Genomic DNA, 15,979 nt, shown 5'->3' with positions numbered 1-15,979 from the left:
TTATGACAAGTTGGAAATTTGAATAAGTGAGAAGTGATCGTGTCATGCAGGGGTGGCCAACCTTTTTAGCCCAAGGGCCACATTTGATTGGCGAACTATTGCGCGGGCCACCAGCCGCGCCAAGCGCGAAAATTTTTCGAAGTTCGTAGGTCAATAATATTGTCACTTGACTATATTGCGGGCTGGCTGCATATCGCTGGGCTCAGTTTGCAAGGAATAGACTATTCGGCGCCTGGACATATCGATATCGGAAGCTTTGACCAACATGCGTCAATCATTTTGGGCCTAGGTTTCATAGTCGACGGTGTTTCTGCAAGCGCAAACGCAAGGTCGCATATGTTGAATGACACTTTGTCTCGTAATCGCGAATATAGTTACACTCCATCCGATACATTAGGCGTTCTTTCATTTTCACAAAGGGGTAACAATATTAAAAGCAAAAAATCGAATGACAACATGTTGAGCGAAGCGTGTATTGGATTTTTACTTATGATAAATCTATCGCAAAGTATTCTGCTTTATTGTAGTGTACGAAGATCTACCAAAATGTGAATGGCTCATGGATCTGCCAATGCGTCGGAACTGATATTTTATTCATCAAATCTCAAGAGTTGCGGCCAGACTAATCAAATTTTTGGTTGGCCTTGCAAGTTTACAATCTGTGCAATCCATTTTTGATAATATTACTGATTTCGGAAATTACCTCGCGGGCCACTCAATACTGTCTGGCGGGCCACATGTGGCCCGTGGGCCACGGGTTGGCCGGCCCTGGTGTCATGGATATGCTGATTCTGGGTTTGGTTACCGCTTAATAGCATGTTACCTTAAAAAACGTTTTAGTAAAAGCGTTACTGTGGTAAACTTACCTTCTTCAAGCTCATTTGTTAGGGATGACATCAACATAATTTACTGTTGTCTCAGACATTTCATTAATTCGTTTGATTCATACAGAACAGTGGCCGGGAACCTTTTTTGTCCGAAGAGCCATATTGGCCCTATTTTTTCCATCTCAACTCCCAAAGAGCCATACCTGCCAATCAACTGTTACGTCACAATTGAAAATTCTACACGTCATGGTAGCAGTAATTCGAACTCACTACCAGAGATGCCACTCCTGGGTTTTTCCACCCACATCTGGGTTTTTTGAGCATCACCTGGGTTTCTGGGTTTTTATCCTTGAAATCTGGGTTTTTTTCAACATCCAGTTCGCCAGGTCAGTATTACGTTCAAAAATTAATTATTAGATTCGTATGGTCGCAATATCATGAAATCCACGCACTTCAGTTCGCCATTGTCGATGAATTTTGCTGTTATTGTAACGACAAAGTGTTGAGAATCTATTTCACTACTAAAATAAGAGGCTTCCGCTTGATGCGATGGAGCTTCATTGAATGGTAACATCCAGGTCGCAGAAAGTCATGTTCATATAGGACGATTGCCAGTAGAGAACTCGGCACTTGGTGAACAATTCGGCATGTATCGATAAATATCATGTAACTGTATGCGGTATGCACAAGGACATGAACAGACCAAGTGATGATTCGACTTATATAATCCTATTGTTATCTGAGTATATTTATAGTTCCAACAGGGACACCCAGAGAGAGAGAGAGAGAGAGAGAACGAACACCCAGAGAGAGAGAGAGAGAGAGAACGAACACCCAGAGAGAGAGAGAGAGAACACCCAGAGAGAGAGAGAGAGAACACCCAGAGAGAGAGAGAGAGTTAGTTAGTTGGACACCCTAGCAAGTTAATCAGAGGCATTGGATATCAGCACATTCGAACCCTAACCCTAACCCTGAATTTCATGATTTGGCAGTTACGGTATTTATTTTCACTATACATTGGTCTGTGTTTATTCCAAATAAAAGTGATTGTCGTTGGATTAATCAATCGAAAGCTACTTTCAATCCATCCAGGTCGCTGAAAATACATGAAATCATCCTTAGAAATAGGGAATGGATGGCATTGCATTGAACTTTCGCAGCGCGATGATATAATTAGTACAGGTACACTATTAAGTATTCACGGTGCGCCACAATTGTTTCATTGCGATGTGTTGAGAGGAACACAACATGTTTTTTTGCGATTCGCAGTATTAACCAAGCAAAATGTGTATTATGAACTGTTGTAAATTAAATATCAAAGGCTTCAATGACTGTATGAGTGTATTCGACGACTATCAGGCTCCACTTTCACAGCTATCTCGTGTCTTTTGAGTGAAATATAGGATCTGGGTTTTTATCGGTTTATTTCGCCTCCACATCTGGGTTTTTCCGAAATATCCCAGTGGCATCTCTGCTCACTACATGGGATTCCTTTGTGCGTCATATTTTCTCTGTAAAAACGGGTATGCATTGTAAGAAAATAAAGCTCGGAACGAGCGGTAAGGCACAGACGGGCCAAGTCTCACCATTGATAACGCAATTCATCGTAAGTATCTTAGAATTTAATATAACTGATATCGAATGTAACTGTCACCCTGATTCCGAAAATTTAAATACTTATCGACTTCTCAATTGTTAAGGTATTCGGCGGTAACATAACGTTGCGTTTCACGCATACATTTTATCGCCGGTACCACAGAGCTTTACTAATCAAGAACGTGGATAGCTATGGCGTTGTTTGTAATTGTGAATGTCACGTCCACGGCAGTTCATTTCGCGCCGTAGATCAGAAAGACAGTGGGACAAAAGACAAAGACAAAACTGCGTTTTGAAATGGGCGTCACCATGTCTGCTATCCTCTTTGATTAATCAACGTGTCGCACAATTCAAGATTTCGAGTCGAGTACATAGAATTCGCGAGTGGTATTGACCGCCGGCGTGACAGTAACCTAAATTTTATGATTTTGAAAAGAGGGGGACTAAGCCCCTAAACATGAAAACGGCATTATTGTTTTTATCTCTCAAAGACATGTTTATACCGTCACGAGGATAATTATTCCAGCCGTGATGAAAATTTACCAACAAGTCGCTGCAATATTGATCAATTAAGTACACAAATAAATATTTGGCAAATAGCCATATCTTGTACCCAAAAGAGCCATATATGGCTCGCGAGCCATAGGTTCCCGACCACTGATATAGAACCTCATAATTTGGTACATTAGACCTCTAATTAGGATGTTCGGATTCGGATTAGAACAACGAATTCAATACAATAAGTATTACAGTGACGTGCGGTCCAATGAGGCAGGTGAGGCAGTGCCTCACCTGTCTTCAGGGTGAGTAAGTGAAAATCGTGAAAACCCTCTATGAGTCGATGATTATCAATATTTTACATCGATGTTCATAAATAACTAAATTTGAACATTTTTTCACCCAACATTATCAATTTGCATAATTCTTATTGAAAATACAGCGCGAAAGGAGAGTTGGGCACAGGTGAGGCACGTGCGCGTCGTGCCTCACCTGCAATTCATCATAAATATCTCGTAATTCATAACAAATGGTATCAATCAAATGCTATCGTCACCAGACATGGGGTAATCGCGATTAGTAATCGTAATCGATTACGACGATTACAGCATTTTGAAGTAATCGTAATCGCAATCGATTACATTCGAGAAAAATCCGAAGTAATCGTAATCGTAATCGACTACTTCCCATATTTATTCGATTTCTTTGTGAAAGAACGATTACTTTTTATTTGTACAAGGACTATGACATAAACTGAACATTATTGAACAATGAACATATATTATACGAGGTTAGTGATAGCACAAACGTCTGATTTTCAAACGCTACTCCTCATTATTACGTCAGAAGTATTAGCTTTGCTCGTCATTGCGTAAGAAGTATCCACACATAGTAAATAGGTATTCGAGGTACATTGTTGTGTGATTGTAATAACACACACCGCTGTGAATATCGGATTATCAATGCACTTTAGACGCCACTACCTCGCAGCAGGATAATAATCCCCACTCTGCCTAGTGTCATAGTAACTTATGTATTGATGTTTGGTTAATGGTTATTCTTAGTTATACGTAGTTTGACCGTTGCTGCTTGGCGAACAGCAGGCCTATGTAGCATGTACGTACGTACAACGTACACCATACAAAGATTTGAAATTTTGTATAGGGATGGTGTGAACCTCTGAAAGGTTCAGGTTCGTGTGAACGCGAACCTTTTTGAAAGGTTCTGTGTGAACGCGAACGTGAACCTCATGACGTCACGCGACGTCATATTGCTAATTCCAACCCTATCTTTCAATGAAGTGATAGCTTATAATAATGTACACGACACCTAGCGACGACACGGGCCACATAATGCCACAATGCTGAAGTACATACTGGCGTTTCAAACGTTGCTGAATGTATCAACCGCGGTAGTCAAAGAATATAATAATCCCATAAAATCAATACATTCCGTCGCTTTGTCAACATTTTCGACGAGGACTTACCAGGGAATATAAGCTTGGGGCTTAACGGTCTAGGCCTCACCGGACAATGCGGTATTCGGCGTCTGAGTATTGCTACATTGATAATAATTAATAATGAGCAGAGTGTAAAACGGGTTTCTATACTGGCTACCGATACCACAAACAACAACAAGTTATACAGCAGTAGCCAACACCTTAAACGCACGGTTTTGGTTTTAATGGGACAGTAAAGATATGAAGTCAAAATTGACCCCGTACGCCTGCTAGGTTACACCAGAAAACGATATCAATGTAATTGATTGGTTGAATAAGCATCATTCGCTGACTACGTATTTCGCTCGTGATGTTGTGCGATTGTGGGTCAAGCTCACAGCAGAGAGTCACTAAATATTCACGAACGGAAAGCTGGATATTTCGAGAACATTTTTGTAACAAAGCAAGTAAAACTTTTAAAATTGTCAAGGTGCATGCTCGATTAGTGTTGATTTTCTACGCTGCCATTGCCATGCATAGAGTGGCCCGCAGTTGAAATGCAATAAATTTGAACCAAAGATCTTATAATGAATGGAAAATTGTAATTTACCAAAAAGGTTCACAGTGCAGAACCTACCAAGGTTCTGTTGTGAACGTGAACCTCTAAATTCTCGAGGTTCACACACAGAACGCGAACGTGAACCTCACGTTCACACCATCCCTAAATTTTTGTACTCGTCAAATAAAATATTACGGTTTCCACAACGAACAAATAAAGATCAACAGCTGCTGATATATATTATAACCGAGACGGTCTTTGCCGTTTCTAGTAACGGTAGCTGGCAGTATCTGTATTGAGTTGAAGGTAGAATATTATGTTTCCTTTATCTTATTCTCATATGACTCTACTTGAAACGGGCGCCAATCGATATTTCACACTTATTTACTCGATATTCGGACCTGCTGACATAGCCATCCGCTTATTCACAGTGTGCGCGTGGGTTATTGTAGCTAAAATCAGACCAAAACAGCAATTCGTCCCCGACTCCAAACGTGAGTCTTGGGCCCCATGGTCATTTTTCTAGTTCAAGACTGAATTTCGTCAATAATATTGGTAATTGCATTGTATTTAGGGTTGCAGTTAAAACGAAAATCAATTTAAAAAAAAATGATTAAAACAAATACCTTGTTTAAAACATGTTTAATTGTTTTCCTTTAAGCCATGACGTCACGAATATTCTATTTTGATGTCTTGGTGGATTGACATTGACAATTGAAAATATAGAGTAAATTTAGCTCATGTGACGAAATATATGTACTATTGCTGTTGAACCGACTATTTTAGTGGTTTCAACCATCCCATATCGATATACGTTGGCTATATCGGATGGTGATTGTCCGTAGGCCCATACAGCATGTTTTTTTGGAAAGTATTCACACAATTATGGCATAATTTCATAACTAAAAAAACACAATATTGTTTTTTAAAGGCCTTGGTTTATAACACTGCTTAAAACATGTTTTAAAGAAAGTGTTTTGGAACACCGTTTGTTTTAAATGCAACCCTAATCATCATTTTTGATCCTCTCCAGTCCCCGATGGTCAGATTTACTTGTAAATCCGGGGGACGTAATTCATAATCATTACCATCTGGTATGTTGTTAAATCGTGACCTCCGATCCTTTAAGTAATAAAAAGATGTTGCAGTCGCCCAAACGTATAGCAGACCAAAAAAAAAACCTTCGTGAGACTTTCACACAAATTGTCATGTCTATATTCGTCTGTGGGTGCCCTCGGTTGGCATTTGCATTGTGGGCTCAGATTGGAAGGACAGCACTATTAGTCACGCCCACCCAGCGCGGATATTGACAATGGACAAATACCCTAAGTTTCGGAAAAGTCTTTCTTTAGTAACACACTCCGTGGAGTCGCATATTGGCCCAAACTGCATATGTCTTTTGGTGTGTCGTGACGCGGTAATGACCGGCTCCCAAATGCCTATTACGATAAATTATGCATGTTTTTTTCTTGAGGGGGACAGGTATGAATCACAAAAGTCTAGAAACATTTAAATCGCGAAGCTCGAAAAAAATTTCAAGTTAATTAAATCTCTCGAAAATATTCTATAATTTATGTTGGTTTACGAAGTATTTTTGATTCCACTTAGAGCTCGCTCCCCACCCTATTGGTGATTTTTGGTTGCGGCAGTTACGGACTTAGCTGGCAAGAATGCAAATCGTTGGGTGCGATAAATCCTAGATTGTTGGGAAATGACTACATTATGACGTAACAAGCAACTGACGCATCATTTATAAAGAAAGTTGTTAAATCAATAGGCCTTATATTGTCTTCCAATATATCTCGTAAGCTTAGTTCTTAGAATAAGCAAAATAAATGTAATCGTGAGTAATCATGATTACTTTTCCAATGTAATCGTAATCGTAATCGACTACTTCCTGATTTTGCTGTAATCGTAATCGTAATCGCGTGATTCTGAAGTAATCGTAATCGCAATCGATTACATTCATGAAGTAATCACCCCATGTCTGATCGTCACAATCATTCCAAAAATCTAAATATTAATAGTGTCAGAGCACCAGAACCCCCCCAAAATCGCCAAGGAAGGTGACATTCGGTTTTATTACAAACAATGCCATCGCAGAGAAACAATAGCCAGGTGAGGCACAAACTAATCTGACTCATGTACTATTCGCTAACAATTGGACAATCGCAACACAGCGAAACTGCCTATGGATTTCGGAATACAGCAGTCCTGTAGGAATTATATAGTAGCGACCGCCAATACGTAATGCGGAGCAAATTCAGTCCCTTACTTATGTAGCTGTTATGTACTTTCCGTTAAATTGTGGCATGTGATAGCTACTTGCATAGGCTACATCGTCGTTTTTGTGGCCTTTATGCTGTGTTTGTGGTATGTGATAGCTATACTTACATAGCCTGCGTTGTCGTTGTTCGCGGTCGGTGGTGCCACTCCTAGTGATTTTACACTAGATGTGGTGTATTTTGACTTGACCTAGTGTCCTAGTGTATTTTCTTGCGAAATTAGGCAAATCTAGTGTTTTTTACTGAAAAAATATCTGTAAATAAGGATACTATTTTCATGTGCTTCGGATAATTTATACCGATACTTGAAGAGATAGTAATTAATATCCGTCTAAACTTGCCCATTTAGCACAATAGCGACCAGTCCGACGACTTATATTTTAGAATGTGGAATTGCAGCGGATATCACTGCGCAGAGAAAATGCTCCCTATACCCGCTGTTCTTGGTATTCACATATTGGGTCTCTTTATCAGGTACTTTGCGTGGGTGTTTGTGTGTGTGTGTGGGGGGGGTCCATGCCTCACCAGTCACGAACCTCACAGCGCGTCAATGAAGTAATTTAGACTGTGTTACCTCAGACGCAGGAACCGATGTAGGCTACCTATCAGTTGATCCTTTAACCATTACAAAGCATTCATCTTCAACTTTCCGCGTTTCGTATTGATTCAAACAACTGATTATGATTAAAATGAGGCTGAAGTTAGGAACAATTTGCACCTAACTGCGCATATAGATGAGAGGACGAATCTAAATAACACGCACAAAATCAGTTTTCCAAGTACAGAACTAAAAGTTGGAATTCTAACCCGAAATCACAATTGTTATACGAACTAATTCATTTACAATTAGATTTTCCTGGATATTTAGCAAGCGAAATGTTTCGAAATGCAATATTATACGGTTATCACTTATTATCATGATGAAATATCTCAAGAAAAAGTTTAAACTAGTCTCTCTAGTGATCAGATTTGAACTGCGCATTATCATTATTTCTATTAAAATATTCAATGCCTTGACTGGCTGCACAAGATGTTGTCTCGGGCCGCACGTGGCCGGGGACCATAGTTTGCCCACCCCTGGTCTAGCATATTCCAAACTTTGCGCACAAATGCAGTGCGTTTGAGAGAGACGGGGACTGAGACTGCAATTTAATATCTTCAGAGGTTTGGGACCAAAATTAAACAGCTTTGAACGAATTCCCCTTGAGACCCTACTTGTTTTTATATTTTGATATGTGTTTGAGCAATATTGTAATGCTTGACTCATACCAGGTCATTAAGCAAGTTTTCACTCAATTTAACCTTTGACCCTACGCCGTAAGGTCTTAAATGTCACTTTGACATATAGACTATCAGACAAGCTACCGAGAAATCCAAGTGACAAATCTCAACTGTCTTCCAACATCAGCTAAACCTTGATTAATGTATTGATAAAACAAAGTACTGTTCAGACCCGCAATGAGTGGAAAATTGTCAATTTTTAAAATGGCGTAACTTCTGTGATCCTGTTTGGAATTAGCTCATCGATACAGGTGCTAAATTTCACGAGATTTAAAAAGGTAGCGATGTCGACATCGGAAGTCTAGGTTTGGGTCTTTGGGATTGTCCTTTGATATCGAGGGCAGCTTTTACGATGGAGTACTGGGATCTGATTAGTGTATTAAATCTAGTGATCCCAGTCGAATATATTCCACGGTAGAAGTCTGTGAACTGTGATCAACCTACAGCTTTGTTAAACAGTGCAATGAAATCCTCCACAGCCTGATACTCGATTCAAAATATATGGATATCGTTCCTAAACCTTCGGATGGCGCCAAACCTCTCAGTAACCGTGCCAGTTGCCCACTGCCCATGCATGCAGTTATTGAACATTTCGCAGTTGGATAATAGAATGTACTTTTTCGGTAATAGTATATTTAACTACCCAGAATGTATATGGATGAAAGTTGGTCTGAAATGTGCACTTCGCTCTAAATATGATGGTGAGTTTTTTTATGTGCTGGAAAATTTGGTGAGCTTTAGGGAAACTAAGTCGTAACACACCAACTTTAACCACCACATTAGTCATCTTGGGTCTTTTACTATCATCTGAAACCTATTCTTGTCAAAATGTAATAAAAAGCAAATGAACAAATGGACAAATGGACAAATGGACAAATGAAGACAGCTATTTGGTAGCCACAGATCATAGTGATGGAGATTTGGTCAGTTGTGTTAAAGATGAATTTGAATACCATGCAACATGGCGGACCCTTACGCAAACTTGCATTCTGGTCCCAGGATTTTCGTCCAGTCTCATAAACTACAAAAATCTATCTCATTGCACGTCTGATACATCACGCGGCTGAATAGAAAGGTTTTGCGGGTGGCAAATCGGATTTTGCGGGTGAATAGCAGGGTTTTTCGGGTCACAAAGCGGGTTTTGCGGTTAACTATCAGGGTTTTGCGGGTCACAAAGCGGCTTTCGCGGGGGAATAGCAGGGTTTTGCGGGTGACAAAACTCGCACAGTTAGAACCACTCGTATAACGGGCCGCATTTTATCAGCAAAAGACGCTGCGGGCCGCAGAACATTATTATCGTGTATTTGTGGGCTACTATTAAATTTAGGCTACTATAGACTATTTACCAGTCGTTTGCGGGCATTTTTATGCATTCTAAAGCATTAATGGACAACGTTCGTAAGTCTGCAGTTGCTGTATTTTGTGAGAATATGTATCTTCCAGTGGCGCAAGTCAATCCCTTCATGGAGGGTGTATTGCATTCGTTGCCAAGTCCTACATTCAAACCCTTCCAGCAGAGAACCGAACTCTCTGTTTCGATGCGTGAGCGCGCAAATATAAAATTACGGTCGCTTTTTCGTTACGCAGGCCATGCATTATCACTTTGAGCTCTCTGTTGTTGTTTACGAAACAAAAAGATGTGCCGCTTATCGCCTAGCGGCCATTTGCAACAGTGATCGGGCTCATTTCTGAGCAAACCAAGCAACTCTCCTCCTTTTCTTCCATGACTGGAGCCCTGCACCAATATAGTTATATAAGTCAGCTTTGTCAAGTGGATGTTTTTAACTGGTCCCCTCCCCACGTTTGCCCTGCCAGCATTTGCTCTGGAAATATGTCCACTCAGATAAAATGCACCCAGATAATTAGCTATGTAATGTCTGTCGAGTCGGTGGATTCGTCCAATGCAAGGCTTAAGTATGTTCTGAAACACGGCAGCGTGGTTCAGAACATGCGATAAAAGATCGACTGACATTGCTGTTACTCTTCTGGACACGGTTGAATCAGACAACTGTAGCTTCCAAATTTGTCAGGTGATGTTGTCCTTGCTGCTAAGTTCCGGAAACAGCGAATATTCGCACAGTATGTTAAGAGTTTTAATGAAATACACCGTCTCTAGCAGATTTATTGGGTTTAGCGATATTCCAAGCCATTTTTCGTTGGTAATTTTAACCAGGCCATGAAATATGGATTACTGGGCTTGACACCTAGCTAGCAACGTTTTTCTAAGACCAGGCGATATGTGTAACTCCAGAAGAAACGACTGACCTATCGATCTCGCCTCCCATGACATGCCGCCCTATTCTTGTCGCTTTCTTTTTCTATAGCCTACTGTCTTCTTTACTTTCATTCAGTGTGCATGCCTCTTCTTTACATCGCCTAGGCCAGTGGTTCCCAACCTTTTTCGAACCATCGCCCCCTTTTCAAGCTTAACACCGATCATCGCCCCCCCCCCAGATTTTGTGTACCGAAAAATGGGCATACAAACTGTAATCACCGGCGGGTTGGCTAAAAAAAAAGTCATATTTTTCCGCTCAGAGCTCAAAATAACGTTTTTCTCTCCGCATTGCTAGGTGGATGACTAAAAAAAAAAAAAGTCAGCCGTTTTGGCGCGTCATCGCCCCCCTATCGCCCCCTTGGCTAATTTCGCCCCCTGTCGCCCCCTTTGTCCATTTTCGCCCCCCTATCGCCCCCTTCGTCATTTTCGCCCCCCTGGACCGCCAAATCGCCCACGTTGGGAACCACTGGCCTAGGCCAAGGTGGGTGTCTGATTCCATAGACAAATCCAAGTCGCTTCGACATCTTCCTGTCTATTCATTGTATCGCATTTTTTGTGGTGTATTGAACTGATAAAATCTGTAATAAACCAATGATGATGATGAAATTGGATTATCTAACAGATGTTTGCCGATGGCTTTTGCGGGGGAATAGCAGGGTATTCACCAGCAAAACCCTGCTGGTTAACCGCAAAACCCACTTCGTCACCCGCAAAACCCTGGCATTCCTCCGCAAACCCTGCTATTCACCCGCCAAAGCCACTTTGTCACCCGCAAAACCCTGCGTTTATCCGCAAAACCCTGCTACTCACGCTGCGGGTTTGGCGGGTTTCACAGGTTTTGTGGGTTTTGCGGGTTTTACAGTGTCCCATCTAGTTTTAGTTTTTAGTTAGATCCAATTCATGAGCATGAATACCAAGAAGTTATGATGTTGATTTTAATTTAATTTCGCAACTGTTGCGAATTTGATAATTCCAATTTAATTTGTAAAAAAATCTTTAGCTATAATTCTAATTCTAGTCTAATCTGAAAAAAAAGTTGAAAATGTTCTAGTTCTGCTACAGTCCAGTGTATATGATCTAGTTTTACCACTGCTTCTTCGTCATGGGGTAGCGTGAAAGATTCCAATGGCGAAAAATCTTCTTGAGGTAGAATCAATTGAGTCGAGCTTTACCATCAAAGCATTTATTACGAGCAATGATCGTTACCTAATCAATGTGTCGTATCTACCATATACACCAGTACTTCATAGATTTTGGCCTGTAAATACCCTTATAAGATGGATTCTTCAACGCTAAATGAATTTGAATTGTTCTGAAACTTGTTGTGAAAGTCTTGAACTTCGGCAATCGTCCTAATATTATTTTAATTTTAAATGTCATCACTGTATCGTAACATGCATCACATTACCAATGTTTGAATTTGTCTGATCACCAGACGTAGGACCAAACAGAAAATATCCCTGACTCAAGTATGTTGGTAAATGTCTATAGTTGTTAGCAGACCTGGACAACCTGATCTAGTTAAATTAGACTAATTGGAGCAAAATGTCACTAATCTAATGCCAATCCAACTTGTGCAGCGAAATGTTTCGTTCCTCTAATAATGAAAGGAACTTGATTCAATTTCAAGTTTTCGCCGATTCAGATAATTGTAATCTAATTTGGAAAGACCTGTTTATCATAGCTTCAATTCTATTCGAGTCTAATTTGGAAAAATGGTGATTGGCGGATTGTTTCGGGAGGGTGAAAAAGCAATATCGAGGAAAATAAATTTTATAATGCTGAAGTCGAATTAATGCATCCCTAAGTTAAATCAAGATCAATTCATCGGCCAATGATGGATGATATTAGCTATTTTCTATTTTGGCATTTAATGCTTAACATCGATATGCTTTAAACTGCTAGTGGAAGCAAATGCAATATATCTATCTTCTCATCGTTTTAATTGATCAAAACTGGATATACTGATTATTCCATTGCTGATATCCGACTGCATTAAACAAGAAGACCTGCATCTCGAATCTTGATAATTGATTCAGAATCTAAACTTGATATAACAATAGTTCTCTTGACCAGTGGTTCCCAACCATTTTCGGTGGCAGGGCCAATTTTAGAATTTAAGAGTACGGCCGGGGCCGCACGAATAGCCTACCTAGGCAATGAAAGGAACCCAAAATAGTCACCAAAATATGAAAATTGGCATTTTTCCGATCACTCGCTTGACGCCATTGGCCATTCATTGTGTTGCCGCGCTCCCGTTGTTCAGAACAATCAACCTTTGCTGGCTATTTCGGAGTAGTTTTATTGCCCTGGCGAGATTTCAATTCGCAGTTTTGGAATCAGTGCGACACTTGCATGCTTTCGATAAACACCGACATATCAAATTATTCGGGCGCTTGGGTCGCGAGCTATAGGACTACCAATCATGCTGCTTTTTGCCGGCTAAGCAGTACGCATCTCGCCGTATTCAATCGTGAGTCACTTGTTGCACATCTATCCGTAAATTAGTTTTCAATACCCAGGGCCGTAACGGCAATTCGTCAGCAACCCCCATAAAAATAAGTTTCTCTTGGGTCTCCCATAGGGTGATCAACAGAACTTCGAAGCCCCCAGACCCCCTCAAGCTAGATGGCTGTTTAACACTATTTATCATGTAACTCGGCTGTCCGTTTTAGGCAGTTCCTCTCGACTAATCGCGCCAAGCGCGAAAAATTTCTATAATTCATGATGGAATCGGTCAATATAATCGGGAATTTCATATGTATTGCTATCAATTTTTAACCTCTCTCTGCTCAGGTAATCAGATTGACCAGTTGAGCCGAGTGACTTGTGCTTGAAAAGGTAGTGTGTCACTCAATAATAATTAAACATCTTCGGGCGTATACCCGTTGGCAGGAACGAAACAGCACTTCGTCAGGCCCCCAAAACACTTAGGTCTTGAGCTCCCATAGGGTGATAAACCGACCCCACATGCCGTTGTTCGCTTCTGTCACGAAATCAGGATCCCCGTTCAGTGAGCCAGCATGGAGCGCGAAAATTTTCGATAATTCAAAATAAAATAGGTCAATAAGATCAGGAATTGCATATATATATTGCTATCAATTACCGATTTACCGGTAGAGCTGAGTGAGGTGTCTTGGAAACTGTAGGGCACGTAAATAATAATTAATCATATTCGGACGGGCGGACCCGTAGGTACTACTTCGTTACATGATGTTATTTGTTATTTCGTGACCTCCAGTCTGCTATATCAAGAATTATAGAATCGCCCAAACATACTAAACTGAAAGATGCACACGATTTCAAATTGGTAGTTCTTCACTGGCATATAATTATTCCCTGCGGGATGGTAGCCTATTTGTCTCGTGACGTTCAGATTGCCAGGACAGGAACATTTTGCGCCAGTCATTTAGGCGCCTATGGTCAATTATACCTATATGTATTTTGAATATACATAACAAAGTGTTCGGTCAGCGTAAGGGCAGTCCTTTCGGCCAAGGTTTTGTCGCTGCCGATCGTTCTGGTACACTTCTTGGAGTCGCATGTTACAATCGTTACATGCTGGCCTAAAACTTTATATGTCTTCGTGCGTCGTGGCGCGGTAATGGCCAACGCCGATATGCCCATTTCTATAAATCTTGCGTATTTTATCTTGGTCGAAGAGTACCCAGTAATTAAGGTACTCGGAGACTTGAAATCGCGCGCTGCGCGAAAAATCTCTAATTTATGCTAATTCACTAAATAATTTTGGTCCCCCTTCGATCTCGCTCCCTCCAATTGGGGGGCTTGGGGTGCAGCAGTTACGGTCTGGTCAATACCTATAGCTATACCTATATCTATTAGTACTGCCCGTTCAACTGGAAAGTTAGGGCACATTGCATTGAAACAGCAGTGACGTAATCTTAGCAGTAGGGCGATTTTTTTGACATGTCAAAAAAGTCAAAATTAGGTCAAAATTGTAGCGTTAGGTCAAAATTTGTCAAAATTGTTTACAAAATCAGACCTTTTTTGACCTCAACATTTCGTTTGTATCTTAGATTTTGCGCTGTCTGTGAACTTATCATTTGATAATTTACAGCCTGTAGCCTATACTAGATAGGCCTACCGTTGTAAACGGCCCATCGTCTGCTCATTGTGAATCATAAACGGTCAAATGAAACAAATAGTGACATGGTTTTATGGTCAACGTACCGCAATATCCTAACTGAAGCAAGACTGCTTGGGCATCGCATGGTTCTTACATCAAGAAGCGCAAGCTGAAAAATTGTGATATAGACAACATTGTCAGAATGAAGCAACACGGTGCATCGCCAGCAAGCAGTGTGCACACAACTTCAGTGTTGTCAGCTAACAACTGCTGCTGCTGAACGTTCTTTCTCCATTCATGGCAAGCTATACTTAGTAAAAACAGACACTTTCTACCCTAGATAGCGCAGTGGTATAATCCGCGGCTGCAACACCAATGGGTGTGGGTTCGATCCCGACCGAGGTCGACTTCATAATTCCGATAGCTAAGTGTTGGAGGTTCACCTAGGCTCCGCCTCGCCACCTCATCCGCGTAAGCGGTGTCTTACAAAAAATCCTAGAGGTGGACCATGCTATATGTTGGCAGTTACGGAAAATAATGAATAATATCGGCCTGGTGTAAATGACCATAGTAGTTGACAAACCATGAATACCACAAAACAAACAAACAAAACAAACACTTTCTACACGAGAATGTAGGAAAGTATCTTTCGTTGTACTACAACAAGTTTTAATTATTCCACCATAATACGTAATGTAACTACTGCAATTCTTCATAGGGCCAGATTTCGTTAAAATACTAGTTTTTTCATGTAAAAATGTGTCAGTTTTTGAGCCAAAAACGTTCTTTCAGGCCAATCTACTTTGTAAGGACAGACAGTTCCAACCAGAAATGAAGATAAGCAGTACAATTTTGACATTATGTGCGAAAACACCTAATTTGCATACGTGAGGTCAAAATTTGGTCAAATTTCAGTATTTTTAGGTCAAAAAAAGTCAAAATTTAGATTTTTTAGGTCAAAATCATCCGTTTTTTAGGTCAAAAAAAAATCGCCCTACTTAGCAGTCTACTTACAAATTTCCTGCAATCCTAATTGAAAACTCCAGACTCCAATCCAAGCAAGAGTATTTTATAAATATAATTTTTTTCATAAATAGATTTCTCAATATTTTTGTGGGGGCCGCAAGAAAGCT

At 40.5% G+C, this 15,979-nt stretch overlaps 4 protein-coding genes across 5 annotated transcripts in view; 3 read left to right on the top strand and 1 right to left on the bottom strand.

Moving 5' to 3' along the window:
* The window catches only part of LOC145436146 (serine/threonine-protein kinase PLK1-like), a 992,061-nt gene that overhangs the window by 45,772 nt on the left and 930,310 nt on the right, over positions 1–15,979 (top strand). The gene's annotated exons all lie outside the window — the stretch shown is intronic.
* The window catches only part of LOC145441575 (uncharacterized), a 232,529-nt gene that overhangs the window by 61,817 nt on the left and 154,733 nt on the right, over positions 1–15,979 (top strand). The window lies entirely within an intron of this gene.
* The window catches only part of LOC145436771 (uncharacterized), a 355,402-nt gene that overhangs the window by 223,071 nt on the left and 116,352 nt on the right, over positions 1–15,979 (top strand). The window lies entirely within an intron of this gene.
* The window catches only part of LOC145441576 (uncharacterized), a 268,801-nt gene that overhangs the window by 162,022 nt on the left and 90,800 nt on the right, over positions 1–15,979 (bottom strand). The gene's annotated exons all lie outside the window — the stretch shown is intronic.

The sequence above is a fragment of the Botryllus schlosseri genome, chromosome 1 (genome assembly GCF_051294905.1).
Source record: "Botryllus schlosseri isolate E-star chromosome 1, Bs_hap1, whole genome shotgun sequence".
NCBI lineage: Eukaryota > Metazoa > Chordata > Ascidiacea > Stolidobranchia > Styelidae > Botryllus > Botryllus schlosseri.
This window is presented reverse-complemented; position numbering and strand designations above follow the sequence as displayed.